The 13,324-nt window shown below is 46.6% G+C and overlaps 1 non-coding gene across 1 annotated transcript; it reads left to right on the top strand.

Moving 5' to 3' along the window:
- The first annotated feature begins 6,377 nt into the window (after positions 1-6,377).
- On the top strand, positions 6,378-6,450 carry TRNAK-CUU (transfer RNA lysine (anticodon CUU)). Its single transcript has one exon. It is a non-coding gene; the product is annotated as a tRNA-Lys (tRNA).
- Positions 6,451-13,324: the final 6,874 nt, after the last annotated feature.

The following is a 13,324-nucleotide window of genomic DNA, read 5'->3' as shown; positions in this document are numbered from 1 at the left end:
ATAAGTGGCGATACTTTTCAGGTACATGGGGTTCAATTACGACATACAATGCTTATTAGGCCGAACACACGATGAGATATGTTCAGGAAAAGGAAGATTGATAAGAGATAAACTGTATGCCTCGAGCAAATTTAATGAGCGGCACTTGCGGCGCAGAAAGACCGCTTATAATTTGCCAGACATACATCGGGCACGGTAACACATTCCGCCAGCCTTGGGCCAGGTGCCTCCATTGCTCAAAAACCTCATGCATGTTCCATTCGTCCGCGGACAGGTTCACTTACCTAATTCTCAGGATGACCGCTGCAAGTCTTACAATGAAATATGTCATGGCCAATGTTACACACCGAAAGTGACGATGCATTATTCCTCTTCTGGTCATTATGACAACAACTCATTGAATTCACGTACTAACAACACAAAGTGAAGCACCATATTGGTGATGTCTAGGATATATTCGTGCTTGTTCAAGTTCATTGGTGTGGTCAACCGTGGCACAATCGAGTCTCGACGCGTATCCCTGGTACAGCCAAATAACGAGAATCGGACTACAAAGACACTGCACATCACAGTCCTAACAATTACGCGAATCAGGATACCAGACCAGTTGCACTTTTTACTTCGTGTTTCAATTTATGGCGATTGTGCATGAAGCTGCCTCTCAGAGCAATTCTTGGAGCACCACAAGTGGCAAACGGCAAGAGATCTTTTTTAAATTTTTAGTCTTGCACTAATTTTTGTGTCGGGACGTGGAAGCTCTACTCTAATCGGAGGTTTGGAGAGTGCCCATGTCTGTCGAGTTCTGTTGCTTCAGACCCGTTTGATTTGTGCGTATTCTTTTTCAAAATCCTCGAGCACTCTGTTTTCAGCAGTTCTTTCCCATGCCACGTTAAATGAATTCTTCTTCGTGGCCGCTGTATCGGCCCAACTCTGTTCCACAAGTTTCTCACATTTACATGGCTCAACCAGTTTTCATTTTTTATTCCACCAGACATCCATCGTGCACCTTGACATCAATAACGCACATGTTTTCTCTCTTACAGCCCTTCGGATAAAGAATTAATTATTGCGTACGTAAACGTTCAACTTTGTTGTCATTTACATCGCATGATTTAACGCAAAATGAACATACCGCAGTACAGAATCGACGTCTGTTAGTTAGAATACGCAGAAGCATATTTTTATTTATATATACTTGTAAAATTCATCATGAAATAGAACACACTCATGTATATGTATTACTCAGATGCCTACAATTTTTGTAAAAAATTAGACGTCCTTGTCAATTATCAAATTCGAATGAAATAATCTTGCACATACTGCAATTACTAAATACATTCACTGATTTTACTAGCCATGTACAATCATAAAAGAAGGTTCAGTAGCACCATTTTACAAATGATCACTGTCAATGGTACCCTAAAAATTAATGCTCCTTCGTTTTCGGTTGGTAATTGTATGTCTGTGTATAATATTGTTATTATTCTTCGGGTGCTTCACGCGCTTGTCCATGACTGTTGGATGACCTACCTGTCCATGTATCTAACCGTTTCTTCGCCAAATTGCATCACTGGATACGTGGGACAATGTATGCCGCACGGGTTAATGAACCTCTTTGATGCCAACTTGAAGTACTAGGTATGCGCCCCTTGGTCTTTGCTGCTCTTTGATGATGAACCTTTGATGAACCTAACCTAACCTAACCTAACCTAACCTAACCTAACCTAACCTAACCTAACCAAAAATATCTAACAAACTGTCTAGAATCAGTGCAGAATCGTGCCACAAGATTCATCCATTCATGCTATTCATATAATGTCAGTATATCATCGTTAAAAGCAGAATCCGGCTTAACAAGCCTGACTTGTCGGCGTCGTATCGCTACTATGTACTTATTTCATAGGTTTTTTTACAGCTCACTTCATCATCCACCCTACATCAGCCCTCCTGCACGCATTTCTCTCCGCATTGGTCATCCCTTTCAAGTCGCCCGTCCACGTACGCACACTACCACGTTTGCCACATCATTCTTCCCACGTTCAGCCTCGGACTGGAACGGCCTTCCACACGACATCGCCGCAATCACCTGCCCATCGACGTTTTTGAACTGTATAATTAACATATTTACCAGCGAGCAAACTTGTACCTAAACATCTTTCCCTTGTGTATATAATTTATTTTAATAGCTACCCACCCCTTATGTAATGCCCCCAATCCTGGGGGCCTTTAAGGTAATAAAGTGAAGTGAAGTGAAGTGAAGAATAATGCTCCAACTTATGCTACCGAGTATGTGCCACGAGGTATGTACCTCTCTTCAATTATTCTTACCGAGTCCAACATGGGTGACAGCATGCACCACTCCGCATCTTTTGTGGGAAGGTTGCGCGAAGAGGTCGCCACCGTAGCCACGGTTTACTTACGCCGGCGAGCCATGGCGTACGTTCTGTTCCGGAACAGTGCTTTCCGTTTAAAGTCCTAGCACTATTCCAGTGCCGACAAGACATTGATCTGGTGGAAGACCTCTGTGCTATGATTATGGGCCAGCCATCCTGCACAGGTTCGCTTACATTGAACCATATTCCAGATACGCCAGACCCACGCATGTATTTGTATTTCGCAACGCAAGAGCTTCATGCGGCGCTCCCCCTGTGTAATCGGGCATCGTCGCCTGGCCCGGATGACATATCTTAACGGGTGCTATGCCACCTTGGGTAAGGGGAACGAGTTGTGCTCCTCAACATCTATAACGAGTCCTGGCAGGACGCAAAACTCTTCAAGATTGGAAGATTAGCCGCCTGGTACCGCTCCTTAAGCCTGGCAAGTCTTCCTTGGAGATTACTTCAAACAGACCAAGTGTGCTGGCAAGTTGCGTTGGGAAGGTAATGGAGCAAGTCATCCTTGCCAAACTTCAGTGGTACCTCGAAAATGACCAAATTTACCCAGATGTCATGGCTGACTTCTTACGTCACGGTTCGTCTATTGACAATGCTATTGATCTGGTAACCTGTGTTCATCATCAAAAGACGTGTAAGAGAATAGGTCGCAATGCTCTTCGATATAAAGGGAGCCTATGACAACGTTCTTCATGACACCATACTTGAAGCTTGAGAATCGGTGGGCCAAGGCGGTAAATTATATCGTTGAACGCGCAGGTATTTACACAGGCGGAATCCATTTCTTAACACTGAAGCTGGTCCAACCTCGCCATATTTGACGGACCATCAAGTTCTGCAAGGTGGTGCTTTGAGTCCCACGCTCTTCAACCTTGTGCTCATTGGAAGGAGCCACTTCAGAACATGGTTAAAGTATCAATGTATGCCGACGACATCTACGTCTGGGCATCTGGTGTGACACGGCTGCAGGTACGCGCGAGGCTTCAAAATGCTGCGACGTGAACAACGGCGTACCTAAATGAACAAAGCTTCAAGATCTCTCCAGAAAAATGCGCATTGCTGACGTTTAGCCGAAAGCCAATAAGAGCATACGATGTCTCTATCAATGGTGAAAGCATACGTTATGTCAGGACGCACCGATTATTAGGCGTAATCATCAATCGTGACCTCTGCTGGAGTCCTCATGTGACCTACTTAAAAAAAGCACCTGACGGATGTTTTTAATATGGTGAAGTTTCTTCGCGGGAAAGCCCGGGGTACGTAAGTATAAGCAATGTTGCAGCTATACAGGACGCTCTTTCTTGGGAATTTGCAACACAGCTTGCCTGTGCTGACCAACACAGTCAGAGCTAATATCCCTACACTCGAACGCGTCCAGGCCTGGGCGCTTTTTAGATTTTCAGCTTATATTTGACGTATGATGACATCCTGATTATTGTAAAAAAATTCGGATTTCACATGCCAAAACTACGATATGAGTATGGAGGCGCAGTTGTGGAAGAAAAACATATGTAGCGTAACGAATTTCGTGTTGGTTTCCGTAGGGTTTTGATGGAGCTCCTCGGCTGGCGTTCAGGCAACGCGTGGGGGCTTGTTCGCACGATGTGAAGGACGTGTTCTTTCGCTAGAAAAATGCGGGACCGTCAGATACTGTAATGACTACTACATGTAGGAAAACGTTGGCACAAGCTGGCTTGCTCTGCATAGACAGTATTTCAGTTCATTCTAGGTACCACAGCTGTCTTACCTAACGTGTGAGAATAATGGTTTTTTTGTACACCACTCTATCCCATTGGAACAGGAACCCGCTTAGGCATCTTTCGCCACTTTTTGCTCACATTCTGTCACAAAGACAAATGGTAGTTAAGTGTGGGTAATGTTGTTCTGCTTAAGAAAATATGAACTCGGCAGCATTATCTGCATATATCGGTGGCGGTGAAAAGTAGAGTGAATATTCATATGATTAATATTCCCATAATACACGCAAATGGCCTCAATGCGCAGCTTTGCACGGGGTAAAATCTTAAGAATGCTCTATTTTATTAGCTGAGGCATATGCCCGTGCTCTAATGGTGGATTATCGGCTTCTTTGCTGGACGTCCTTTGTTTGGACAACTAGGTATGTACGTACGTACGTACGTACGTAATATGTATGTACGTATGTATGTACGTATGTATGTAATATGTATGTATGTACGTATGTATGTAATATGTATGTATGTACGTATGTATGTAATATGTATGTATGTAATATGTATGTACGTATGTATGTAATATGTATGTACGTATGTATGTAATATGTATGTACGTTTGTATGTAATATGTATGTACGTAAGTATGTAATATGTATGTACGTATGTATGTAATATGTACGTATGTATGTATGTATGTATGTATGTATGTATGTATGTATGTATGTATGTATGTATGTATGCATGCATGCATGCATGTATGTATGTATGTATGTATCGTCAAGAAGAGCGCGGTTGAAAATCATACTCGCAAAACCACTAGTACAGTGCCTGATGATAAGAAGGACCAGGGTGCGCCCGCACAAGATATGTGCAGCATTATTGCCCAGCTGACCGCACTGCTCGAGCATCAGACAAACATAACTCCAGCAGCCAGTTTCCGTTTGCAGCTCGCTGTGCCTACATATGAAGGGCCCACAGATATGAAATCGGTGGCGGACTTCTTTCAGGAAATGGAAGATTACCGCAGTGCGCAAGCCATTACGGATGACGTTCTTCAGCGCGTTTCCTCCCCCCCTGACTTCGTTGTCCGCATGAAAGACGAGCTTCGCGCCCGTAGTCATGCGGAGGAGGAAAGCCTCCAAGAATACATACGGTCCTTTCAGGAGCTTTACGAGCGCGCAGACCTTTCAGCACCTGAAACAGAAAGAGTCACCCGGGCAATCCGGCAATCTCACCCACGCTTCCAGGCTTATCTAAGGGGCCGCACCTTCTCTTCGCTTAACGATCTCGCTAAAGCGGCATCCGATATTCAGGCGGCGATGTTGGCAGAGCTAACTTACCAGACTCCACCCGCGCCTCAAGCTTCCCTCGAGCCGTCTTGCGCGTGGCGCGGTTCTCCACTTGCAAGCCCGGGGGATATGGTACCGCCTCCAAGGGCGCTGGATCCATTCATTCACCGCACCTTTGCCACCCAGGTACCTTTCCGGCCTCCGGTCCCGGAACCTGCCACAACGTTGCGAGGCACTCGGGGCCGCAGCAGGCCTGTAGCCTCTGCCGCCCAATCAGACGCAGCAGATACACGCAGGAGCATTCCAGTCTGCTTCCAGTGTGGAGGACGAGGCCACTACAACAGCCAGTGCCCGAGCCCTCCTGGCTACCGCCAGCAGGGAAACGACGAGGGCCGGTGGTGGTGAGCAACTACCAGTCGCCGGCCAACGACCTACCGCGCCTTGATGTCCCGTCGCAATATTCAGGCTCCGGAACTACCTCTCCGGCAACAGCCGACCCTCACGCAGTGTCACTCGCAACATCGAAACATCTTGCAGCCGCCGTCAAGCACCGAGTGGGGGCAGGCGTTTCCAAGACTACGAAAAGCCGGGTGTTTTGGTCGTCTCACCATCCTGTTGTGACGGCGCTGAGCCGCGGACAACCTCGGCAGCGGAGAGGGGGAAAGAAACGGCTCCTCACACTCGAATCACCACCGGCATCAACGGTAGTAGCTGTACCGGGAAGGTGTCACCCCCCTAGATCGAAGGCCCAGGATCTCGGACAAATGGTGAGGTCTTTGCCGTCCACGTTCAGTCTTCTTGACGACCACCTTGAGAAAACACCATTGGTAGTGGTCAGAGTGGCCGGAATAGAAGTACCTGCTATTTTAGACACCGGCTCTGCTGTTTCCGTTTTCGGCGATCGGGTCAAAAGCGCCTGCGAGACGAAACGTCTACAGTTACGAAGTGTAAACACGACCCTTCGCATGGCGTCCGCTCACGTTGCGTCCGCTACGTCAGCAGCCCGGCTAGCTCAGTCGGTAGAGCATGAGACTCTTAATCTCAGGGTCGTGGGTTCGAGCCCCACGTTGGGCGCCAAGATGAAGGCCCCGCGCCTTCGCTCAGGGGGTCCGTGAACCGCTACCGGCACGACAGAGGACCAGTGGCGCCAAGAACAAAAACCACTTTAATTTACGATATAATGAAACACTCAATTACCGCAGCATCGCGGCCAAAGAATCAAGCAGCAAAGAAACAAGCAGCAAAACAGCGAGGCAACAAAATGTACATACCAAAGAGAGCGACGAAAGAACGGCCGTTACAAACCATCAACCAACACAATCTTTCGGTCGATAACAGAATGCATAAAGCGCAGAAAGCAAGCAAGCAGCGAACCAGGCGCGCAGACACAGTTCCAAAAGCGAACAACACGAGCACTCTTTCCGCGGACACAAAACGCTTTTTCCCCTGCTCTGCAGCACGCTCGGAAAGAAACCTGGACGGGCCACGCCCCACCAGCGCCTCCCCAGGCCCGCGCCCCTGAAAAAAAGCCACGAGTGCCGTCTCAGCTGCCTTCTTATCGGGCAGCCGCCTTCCCGGCATTCCCTGCGCGAGTTCTCACGATACGTGATCGGTGCGTATGCTCCATGCGATGAGTGCCGTTGTGGCACGCGTTTAAAAGGCTTCCCCCGTGCGCGCTGCAGAGAGGGCTCAAGGGCCCGACAGTATGTATGTATGTATGTATGTATGTATGTATGTATGTATGTATGTATGTATGTATGTATGTATGTATGTATGTATGTATGTATGTATGTATGTATGTATGTATTAATAATTTATGGGGTTTTACGTGCAAAAACCACTTTCTGATTATGAGGCACGCCGTAGTGGAGGACTCCGGAAATTTTGACCACCTGGGGTTCTTTAACGTGCACCTAAATCTAAGTACACGGGTGTTTTCGCATTTCGCCCCCATCGAAATGCGGCCGCCATGGCCGGGATTCGATCCCGCGACCTCGTGCTCAGCAGCCCAACACCATAGCCACTGAGTATGTATGTATGTATGTATGTATGTATGTATGTATGTATGTATGTATGTATGTATGTATGTATGTATGTATGTATGTATGTATGTATGTATGTATGTATGTATGTACATACCTCCTTAGGCTGCACTTTCTCAGGTTCGGTACAAAAAAGAAGCTTGGAACGGCCGATACAAAAAAGTGGTGGTAACTCACTTTCACTAAGAGGGACTTCGTATCTAAAAACCATATACATCTATTGTCTCCGGTGGTGGTTGAGTGGAATCCACGTCATGTGTGTTTATACAATCTTCTTTAAGTACAATGTCTCGGGATCCAGTTCTGGGGCTAGTGGTTCGGACTTTGGCGTCACTATGAGGGTCGCTTGCCTGCGCCGCAACGGCGCCCATAACTTGCTCGCTTGCCTGCACTATAGCTAAGCGGGCCCACGTGGTCGTCCATATCTACCACTGAGAGTTACTTGTTGGTGAGGAGATGAGATTGGGAGGTTGAAGAAAAGGAGAACTCGCTTTACTTGACGCATTTTCACAATAGGCTGCAGATATAGAAGCACACACTATGATCGAATGCACTAAATGTGAGGGCCCACTGCATGATTAAGCACAAAGGTCAGCCAACATACTCCGCATCCAAATTGTACACATTTAAAACAGTCGTTTTCCCTAGATAACCGTACAAGGGAATCTGATGACCGTGTCTTGGCCAACAATAATGGTCGAACTGTTTGCAAAGTCCCAACCATGGTCAAATTACCTTGCTAAATCCGCCTCTAATGACCAACCTTCGAACACGGCTACTAATAAATGACCAATCAATCGCAAAATGGCTGCACGCTGTTTCCATGGTAGTCTTCGACGCTGACTCATTGTTCTGCGTGATGGTGACGGCGTGATGATGAGACGCATTCACGGTCGTTACTGCTTCCACGGAGGGCATTGGCTTTTTTCGGCTCGTTGTCTTTGTTGGCGTCCGGCCCTGTCGCCTTCCTGGCAGGCGCTGGTAAAGCAGCTGTCACGTGGGAAGCACCCAAGGAATGTGCATTGCCCTTTTGGGGCGCAGCCGACTGCTCTACTGCCAGGAGATCCGACCTGGAGGCGACAAGCTGTCAGTTTGACAAAGCGTCGGTTTTCAGTTGCGACCGTCTGGACCGAGAGGTGAGCGCATTTGTTACACCAGACGGTCTTGACCAGTTTAATGTCATGCCGTTCGGACCCTACAATGCTCCGGCGGCACTTGAGCGCGTGGTAGACTCTCCTCCGTGTATCCGTATGCCTGTGGAATCTTCATGACGTCACCCTCTTTTTGCGGATACTTTCAGGACGCCTGAGCACCTCTTGTGCCTGCTAGAAGTGCTGCGCGCGGCCAGCGTCCAGCTAAACTCAGCAAAATTCCGCTTGGGTTTCCACGAGACAACCGCACTCGGCCACACTGAGGACGCTGGTGGAATCCAAGTCGATCCTGCGAAAGTCGCGCCATGAGGGTGTATCGTGTGCTTGGATTAGCGAGAGATGTTCGCAGCTTTCTTGTCTTGTGCTTATAGTGTTGCTGCCGCCGTGTCGGTGCAAAAGCTCTCAGGGGAAAACACAACATACGACCACGCAAGTCCAAAACTTAGACGCCCCCACGTTTATTTTGAGCGAACGATTTAGATATCCTGGCAGGAGGTGACGTCGGCCTGAATGACGGCTGCGGCGCTCCAAGATGACGCAGCCGTCTTGGAGCGCAGACGCTGCACGGTGGAACACCAGAGTACTTTGATGCGTTGCGGTGCTCGTTAATCGGAGCGCTGATATTGCGTTGAATGCAAAGCCACATCTTCGCCCTTTTTTAGTGCTGGAGGCGTCAGGCAATATCACTGCACTCGTAAAGAAGTCAAACTGGTCACCCAATACAGCACTGCAGACAGTCCGCAGGCTACAACCACACTTGAACCACGGTACCAAAATTTTCACTGTTCGTATCCAGAAAGCAACGGTGCAATCACTCTTCTTCCCGACCATGGTACGTAAGCGGACGGTTTATTCGCAGGCAACAGAACAAGCTCTTTTTCTTTACCATCATCTCACTCTGCAGCCAGTTGACTTGGCAGATGGACAAAATTTCTGGCTGTGCTGGGCGACCTTATGCCATGTCGGAAGTAGTAACTTCCAGCCTTAAGTAGTAAATAACATCAGCCTTTGGCCCAACCCGCACGAGATCCCTCCAATTTTGCGAATTTGTACTCCAGAGCCTATTCTGATCAAGTAGGAGCTTGGTCTCTCTTGATTCCGTAAAACAACGCCTGCTGTTTTACAGTGATTCACCCACATACTATTTCCTGGCAGCTGGGAGGAGTATTTCGTGCCGCATGACGGCGACTGATGTTCTTGCGATGATCCTCCCTGACAGAGCGATATTCCTCGCCAACTATTTTCATATTGACGACCTTCACTGAAAGCTTTCTGGCGTGCAGGGGAATCGAAGTAGGCAGTCGCCTCCCATGAACAGCTCGGCAGTCAACGACAATGAAGGTGTAGTACGCTGTCACCGAAGGATGCATGCCGCACTAGCCTACGCTTCTGTAACACAGATATGCGACGGCGAAGACATTTCAATTTAAACGCATTTTCAAACTAAGAAAATGCTGCATATAACTTATGCGAAGAACAAAGAACTGCTACCAAAATTGGCACTAACAGCTCATACAGCGTCCCGGGTCGGCGGTTCATTTGGGAATTGTTTTTGAAGTTGAAATACCAATCGCAAAAGAAAAATAAGCCGGCATATATCACGACCTGTGAGAATTGATGTTATGCGAAGCAGCATATGGGCAGTTTACCAAATTAACGAAACAGCCATGAGAGCAAAAAGTCGTAGGCGCCTGTCTCATACCTACTGGACACGCATGTCATGAAACTCATTTCATGAACTATCATTTATATTCGTACAACACTCTTGCCAAACTATACGAATTTTGGTGCATACCAAGTTAACGAAACGAGCACAGAAGCACCAAGACGTTGGCGCTTATTTCATGACCTACATGACACGCATGGCGTGGCATGCATATCATCACCTATAATGTACGTTCGTCCTACACTCTTGTCACACTTATCCCAATTTTGGTAAATACCAAGCTTACGAAGCAACCATGAGAGCGCCAAGATGTCGGCGGTTGTTCTGTGACCTACATGAGACCCATGTCATGAAATTCATGTCATGGTTGATCATTTACGTTCACCATACACTCTTGTCATACTATGCCAATTACGGTACATACCAAGACGTAGGTCGCTATTGCATGACCTACATTACGCACATGGCAATACATTCGTAATAACGTACCATTTATTGTCGTCATAGACACGTCTTACACTATGCCAATTGTGTAACACGACATCACCGCCTATCCCACTGCACCGAGAAGCCCGACAGCTCTCCCGTATGCGCATCAACAACCAGCAGGGAACCGACAGCCAGATCTGCAATCTTCAGCGACGCTACGTGTCATACCAGCCCAATGACCGTGTTTCCCTCTGGACTGCGGTACGCGGAAGAGGACTCAGCAAGAAACGGTTACGATGCTATTTGGGACACTACGGGATCATCTGATGTATAGGCACACTGGACTATGAAGTCATGCCCGATGGCATTTCGCAATCGCAGCCGCGTCACGCACCACCTGAAGTCGTCCACGTGGTGCCTCTTAAATCTTTCTTCGCCCGCTGCCGAGTTTAGAAAATTTGATCCTTTGTTGTTTTTTTCTTCTTTAGTAATTGTGGTTTTCATTCCAATTGCACGTTTGCAGAATCGGTAGGATGTTTTATAAGAGGGGCCATTGACATGTGCGCTTGTCTGTTTTTATCTAGTGATCGCTGTTCGGACGCCTAACAAATGGTAAATGTTATCGCTCAGCGCAAGATGCGCCTGCATGATCTAAAGCTTAGGCGAATGGTATCGTTCATTCTATCATTTGTCTATATCTTTGCCGAACCTGATCAGATTGCATGCGCGACACGAATTTGGCAGCAGTTTTTACAAACCATGCAGGCCGCTAGGAATTACACTATAACCTTCGGCGAGTGATGCATTAAACAGACGCCCTTGACCCGCTCATCACAATTCGATGATCGCCGACTTTGATGGCCGCTATTCTTGTGCTTGAAGAATAGCCAGCTTTTTTGGGCACAGGTGCGCCTTAGATCCAGTGGTAGGCATTACCGATCGTGGGAAACCATTCGCCGCTGTGATGGTAGATATCTTCAAGGTCTAGCTATATTGAACAGCGCAATGGTTTGGTTCCCAACCCCCAAATAAATGGGCTGACCGAATGGTTCATAAAGGCTGTCGTGGTTTTGCGCTCAACGTGCGCTGCCGCTGATCCCAGAAACTTGTTCGGAATCTTGCTATGTAACATTTGGGCGCTATACTGAAATTTAGGAAACTCCAGGCTTCATGCATCTTCTTTGACCCCTGTACCAAGATGTGGCCGTAACTACACCACAGTCACCATGATGGCACCTCGAAAAACGCTAATAATAATTAAACATATTTTTCTTGGTCCACACAAGCAGCATCTAGTTGTTTTAAGTGGAGCTTTAGCTCGGGCGTAACTCCAATGCCGCCTATTCAAATACATGCGAAATGCAAGACCGCTTTGGTTTGATGACCAATGGGTTGATTTTAATGAAGTATGTGACTTTTACACAGACAGTTTGATTTTGCTCACTGCTAGAAGTCGAGTTTTTGTTTAAGGCCTGAAAGCATTCAATGTCATTTTCAGAAATTGTTAAAGCACCACCATATAAGAGGTAGTGCCGAAATTCGTAATGACAAGCAGGCTCGTATACTGAAAGTACAAAATTGAATTTTTCTTTCGCTACTCTAATAGCCGTATTATTTCTTACTTAAATCACACGCAAACACGTAATGTATCACGAACATTGCTAACGCCTCAGATACTTTGATAGCCGTTCACAGAGCTATTTATGACCGTGCTGTTTGTAAATATGGAGCCAATAGTGGTATGATGGCACCATTGCGTCGTCATATGCATGAAAGATGGCGGGGTTTGGAGAAAGGCTCACGAAACCAACCATATTAACCACAGCGTTTAGCTGAAACAGCGTCTCACGGGTATTATGAAGAGTTCACCATGTTGGAAGAACAGTTGCAGGATCCTATTTACCTTCACACCTACGTTTCGTATTTTTTATAAATAGTATGACATCCTGGATAAAAACCTGTCAATGAAAACTCCATCACTTTTGTTTTCAGAGAGCAGCACGTCAACTTCCGTGTCGGCAGCCGGAACGGTCTTACAGTGGTCACTGTCGAATATGCATCACTCCGTAAGAATTCCTTTCTGACGTAGCACTATTACATATTGGATTATATTCAACCGTTCATAAAGATTCACATTCATAGTAAGAATTTGTCCTGAACGCATGTTGCTCTTCATCAATAGAACAAGAACATGGCAAGATCTTTCCTTGCTTCTACATTTAAATAAAGACAGTGTAGTAGTAACACATGTGGATACTACCTCTTGATATTTGTTAGGCAATTTAAAAAAAGGTGTAATGAAAAAACAAGGAAGCCGGGATAGTGGAAGCTTGGAGAAAAACAACACTTATATACACGTGAGAAGATCCACGTGCGTTTGCTTATCAAGTAGGCACGTATTAGGTCACTGCTATGTGCCGATGTCTTAGTCGTTATCGCATGTCGTTTGAAAAAAAATGAACGGTTAAAAGACTGAAGCACATAAAACATGGTCACCTCACTTACATCAGCTCATCTGTGTGATGGTTTAATCTGTCATCGCCAGATTTGACAAAGCCGGCAAGCGTGAATTGTACATGCAAAGTACATAGAAATTACCACTGGTATTGAGAGAAATTGGCTTTGAGTGCATCTTTTATAGCTGCGTAAAATGGTTGTCA

The sequence above is a fragment of the Dermacentor variabilis genome, chromosome 8 (genome assembly GCF_050947875.1).
Source record: "Dermacentor variabilis isolate Ectoservices chromosome 8, ASM5094787v1, whole genome shotgun sequence".
NCBI lineage: Eukaryota > Metazoa > Arthropoda > Arachnida > Ixodida > Ixodidae > Dermacentor > Dermacentor variabilis.
Note: the sequence above shows the minus strand (reverse complement) of the source record. Positions and strands in the feature narration are given on the sequence as shown.